Raw genomic sequence first — 5,745 nt, 5'->3', positions numbered from 1 at the left:
TGGGAAGGAGATGGGGCGTGTTGGGGCGGTTTCCTGGTTGTGCCGTAGTGTTGCATTACGAATGCGTATACAGTTGGCTAGGGACTGGAAGCACATTCTGGGACAGCATCCACTGCACTGCCAGGGCGTCCACGAAGGCTGCTTCATTATCTCTTGTCTTGGACGCGTATACTTGAACCTTGTGGTTGTGTCTGAAGGCCACGAGGTCCACATCCAGCTGGCCCCACTTGTGTGCCAAGAGCTGGAAGACCTCCTGGTGTAGCAACCACCCACCAATGTGTACATCATGGTGGCTGAGGACGTCTGTGTCCCAGTTTAGTATTCCTGGTATGAATACGGCTGAGATAGCTGGAAGTCCTCTTTCTTCATTGCCAATCGACTGAGGGTGCCTCCCTGATGGCTTAGGTAGGCTACTGCTGTGGCGTTGTCAGACAGGATTTGTACAAGTTTGCCCTGAAGAACTTTGTGTGTCAGAATTAGTGCTCTGTATACAGCTCGTAACTCCAGGACGATGATTAGTAAGCTGGTTTCTGCCACGGTCCAACGGCCCTGAAAGGAGAATTGTCCAGTTACTGAGCCCCATCCATGAAGACTGGCATCCATGGTAAGCAGTATCCAAGCTGGAATCCAGAAGGGTCACCCCTTGTTCAGGTGTGTCGTCTGGAGCCCCCAGGTTAGAGACAGTCGGGCCTCCGGAGAGAGGACCATTGTCTTGGACCTGATCCTATGTGGCTATCCGTTCCACTGGGACAGGATCAAGTGTTGTAGAAGCCTGGAGTAGAACTGGGTTGTACTCCATCATGTCGAAGGTGGAGAACATGGATCCCAGGACTTGCATGGCCGAGTGCATGGATACATGATGACTGCTGAGAAAGTGTCGTATCCGTTTCTGTAACGTTAATATTTTGTCTGCGGCCTCTGGACTCAAGATTCCAAGAGAGCCCCCAGATGTGTCATGCGTTGTGAAGGAGAGAGGGATGACGTCTTCCACATTATTAGCTAGCCATGTTGTTGCAGGAAGGCAATGGTTAGCTGGAGATGGCGATGTAGGAGCTCGAGGGGGGGGGGGGGTCGTGTCAGGAACAGCAGGTCATCCAGATAAGGACGTATTCTAAACCCCTGACGACATAACTTCCATGATTTTGGTAAAGACCATGGGCAGTCCAAAAGCCAATGCTTGAAATTGGTAATGTTAGTGAATAGCAAACGGAAGGTTTCTGTAATGACAAGGATGGATCCTAGGATAGAACTAAATAGAAGCAGATTCGTACCAGGGATACCACCTTCCATATCATTTCAGAATACTGACTACTAGCCTACTGAGCTATGCAACCAACGGTACCCAGTTTGATTCCCATTCTAGCTTTCCATTTAGTTCTATAGTTTTTGCACTTGGCTAGGAGATGAGAAAAAGACACACAGCTCACTGTAGGTTCCATAGCTCAGCGGGCTAGTGTATATTTTCTGTAATGACAAGGATGGCGAGATCTTTGGTTCGAATCCTCTTCTATTTAGTTCTTAGTTCTACAGTTTTTGCACTTGGCTAGAAGATGAGAAAAAGTCATGTCAGAGTCGAAAAAAATATTATAGAACACGCAGCACGTATAAACTACACACACATGCCCGCTGCGCGTGCACTTGTTCCGTCGTGCGTGCACATATCCGCAATTTGCGTATGGTCGCTCCCGCGGTCCTGCGCATTAGCGCGTGGTATGGGTATTTACGGTGGAGTTTGTGAACGCATGGAGAGCTATCAAAACATTACATATTAAACCCAAATAGTGCACATTGTACACATAGCCCCCCCCGCACCACATCAGCAAGTATCAACAGTTTAAATGATTCCAGAACAAAGGGATTCACCTTTACAGGATAAGAGGGGACAGACTAAGGTTATAAGGTGATGTCTGGTATCCAGCTGTAGGGTATTTTAAGGGTAACATTCCGGTGTTGGTTTGCGGAAGATCACATGTTCCTGTGGATAGTTATGTGCAGAAGCAGAATATAGATATAAACTGTATTTACTGTATATTATGTATGCGGCGGGAATCCAGAGGAGACCACCCACAAGAGCAGTTGAGAAAGACATCGCCTACCTTTTCAAACCAACCTATGACCTCTCCTGTACTGTAAAGATGCATCCCTGTGTCCAATGGACAAAGGGATTACAGTATCCATTGTATTGCTTTTGGAAGACTTGTATAAATAAAGCCTGCTGCAGAGCGGCCAGTCACAAGACTCTTAACGCTATCTACCTGATTAGCGGAGGACTGGACCAGGAAGCGCATGCAAATATTCTCACGTATGTACATTGACTGTAGCCATTTACTCTGTTGTATTGTAGTGCATAATTTGTATTGTTAAACCCCCTTTCAGATATATTACTCTGTGGTGTCGGAACCCAGTGATTAACTACAAATCGGTGTTGTGTCCTCTTTTCCCTGCTAGGGTTTAAAGTGTATTACATTACCAAACTGTATAAGGTTTTAAAGGTGTATTAATTGAGTGTGTACGCGCTGCGTGTACTTAGTACCCCCAGCGCGGCGTTTGTACGCAGAGTCCGTACACGGTACGGGACTTGTTACGCAAATAGTGTAAAAGGTACATAGAGTGCATATTAAGTTTAGCGGCCGTAGCGGCTCCATGGTAAAGGTGTGTTTAAAGGTATAGCTTTATGGTTTAAGATAATATCGACATTATCAATTGGGGGCATCGTCCGGTTTTTCCACATACCCGCAGCCTAGCAGGTTAAAGCAGACTTTATCTATCAGCAAAGGGCGGACAGGTATCCTACGTAAACCTTTTTCTAGCCGCAGGATACACTGGGAAACCCTATTTTATTGCTGATTAGACGGCGTCTGCTCTGCATGGTTTGTAGGGATGCTGGTGGGACCCGTAAAGTAAATACGCAAAGCTATTTAAAAAGTCTGTGAATTTCTGTTTGGCGCCAAATGCGCACACAACACAAGCGTACACCTGTACTTTGTATACCTGCTCATATTGTTGCCATAAATACTGATTACTAGATTCATTTAGACCTGTGCGGAGAAATTTGTTGCTATTTAGTTAAAAATATAGAATAAATATTAAGGAAGTAAACGTCAAACACAAATACAGTCTGGCCTAGTTAAACATGTTTATACAGAAAGATACTGTGTTGTGTTAAGTAAACGATTATAGGTAATATCGCTTACATTTATAGAAGTGTGGGATTTGTGCTATTGCGGACGTACGGTTTTTGTGTACACGTGTCTCGGACAAAGGACGGGACTGCGTACTCAACGTAAAGACATACACACGGTCGCGTGTTTACGCAACGTGCGCAAGGGTATGACCGCTAAGTACAAATTACACAATAGCATTGTTTAGTTTAGGGGCGGGACAGTAGCCACACTACATTAGCACAAATTGCTCAGTTTCCAAGATTTAGTTTAAATAAAACCTTTTTTACTGTATTGCCTCTGGGAGTAAAGCTGTTTATCTGAATGAAAGATAATTTTCTGTACAGAAAAACCAAAGTGTATTTGAAAGAGTGAACGTGAGTGAGCAAACGTAACAAAGAATGTAGTGGACACAGGGAATTCGGGATACCGTCGAGTGGTACACCAAGTGAGTGGAGACTTGGTGGCGTGAGATAGCTGACTCACGTTAATATAGATTGAAGTGCAAAGGAGTAAGGTGGCAGAGTACCGCGGCCCAGGAGGTCAGCGAGGTTTAGAGTACCGCAGCCCAGGGGGTTAGCGAAGGTTTACCCATTTAGTTTTTTTTTTCATACGCTCCGGCTGAGGTTTCGCAGCCTGAAAATCGATTCCAGTGGTCGTACGGCGGATAAGTAACAAGTACCTATACGCTGTGCAATTGGACTGCGCGTTCGTGGGTGCAATTTTAGCGCAACGTGATACCCTTTTTACGAGCTTTGCGTAAAATCGCGGTATCATTAGTGCTGTATATAGCATACGCAAGCGTGATTTGTGTATAATAAAGGTTTAGGGAGTTGTCGCTGGTCTCTCTCAGGAAATCTCCAACAACTTATATTTACTGGAAAGGGTAAGTTATTCCCAGATACTTCCAGTAAATAGAGGTTACACAGGGCCCTAGGTTGGGTACATTGCCTTCGCTATCGACAGTGTATGGTAGTACAGGCCAACGTGGGCGTGAGCGGGTGAAGAGCGCTCAGAGAACTTTCACCGTTGCCTTATATTGAGTATTTTTTTTTTTTTTTTGTGGGATTAGCCGAAAGGAAAATACCTGCAAAAATATGGGGGCCAGTTGCTCAAGTAAGGGACGTTCAACCAGGGTTCAGGTTGACATACCGCGGCCCAGGGGGTCAGCGAGGTTCATAATGTGTGAGAAGTATGGACCACACACAGAAGTTTTATGCAATGAATGGGAACGTATGACTGCGGGAGATAGGGAACCATTCCCTAAGGTAGGCAGTTTTGAACCAGAGGTATTGCAGAATTTAAGGATTAGGATATCTCTGATAAAATCCCGAAAACAAAGGGTCAGACACACAAATTGTTTAAACTTATGGCAGCAAGAGGGCGATATGCAAAGAGAATTAGCTCACGCAGCAGGTTCCAAACCTAGCAGGAAAATGATGGCAACTGCACCACCACCACCGTATATTGTAGGGGAGAAAGTGGCTACAGACAATGGCATATTGGTATCCGATAAGAGTATAGTTGATAAATGTACTAACGCTAACCCTTGCAAGTTGTATCCCATTTTAAACTTTCCTCAGGACTGCGAGCAAGAAGATGAGCCCAGCACGATATCGGGACTCTCTCTAGCAGCCACCATACAGAATACTCAGGTGGGCACGGCCCAACCAGTAAGATCAGTAGTAAGGCCCCCTAGCGGAGGGATAAGTGAGGTCGTGTCCACAGGTAAGTACGGTACCATACATTATGCAGAGACAATAGCACCTCAGATTGTGGAGTCAACTCAGAATGATGTAATTGAATTAAATCCTGTCAGGGTGATCGCAGTCTCCAATGGGAAGACTGACGCTCAAGGAGTCACTCCCATCAGGAACACTGCAATGCATTGTCCCTGGTCCCGGACAGAATTGAGGACAATTATGTCTTAATTTTCCGATCCCAGAGAGGATCTAGTCGCATGCCAGAGGTTCATTAAAGAATTAGGTAACGCCACCGAACCCACAAAGATTGGCGAACAGTGCTACGAGTATGTTTGCCTTCCAATATTGACCCCGCAAAATTCATTACTGATTGTAAATTAGACGCAGAAGTACCTCTCACTGATGAGTACACTCAGGAGAATGTACGACAAATCAATCTGCAATTAGGAGTATATTTCCCTACTGTTGTCAAATGGAATAAAATCTTTTCCATAAGACAAAAAGAAGGTGAAACAGCATCTGAATATTTCCACCGAGCACTGCAGGAAATGGCTAGATACACTGAGATCGAGGACATTAAGGAAAATGTACATCACAGGGAGGTAGCTGTGTCAGTATTAATGGACGGGTTAAAAGAGACATTAAGAACAAGGGTACAAACCACTCTACCTAACTGGAGAGGTATCTCGGTGGCTGCATTAAGAGAGTCCGCTATCGAGCACGATCGGAACGTCATTAAGCACAGGGAGTCTCAGGGGGATAAGCTGATGACAGTAAGTATAAATGCTCTTACAACAAAACCGCATCAGCCAAAACCCCAGACCCCTGATGGTAAGTCATGTGAAGTAGTATGCTATAACTGTCAGAAGGAAGGACATTTT

Source organism: Pseudophryne corroboree, chromosome 12, assembly GCF_028390025.1.
Source record: "Pseudophryne corroboree isolate aPseCor3 chromosome 12, aPseCor3.hap2, whole genome shotgun sequence".
NCBI lineage: Eukaryota > Metazoa > Chordata > Amphibia > Anura > Myobatrachidae > Pseudophryne > Pseudophryne corroboree.
Note: the sequence above shows the minus strand (reverse complement) of the source record.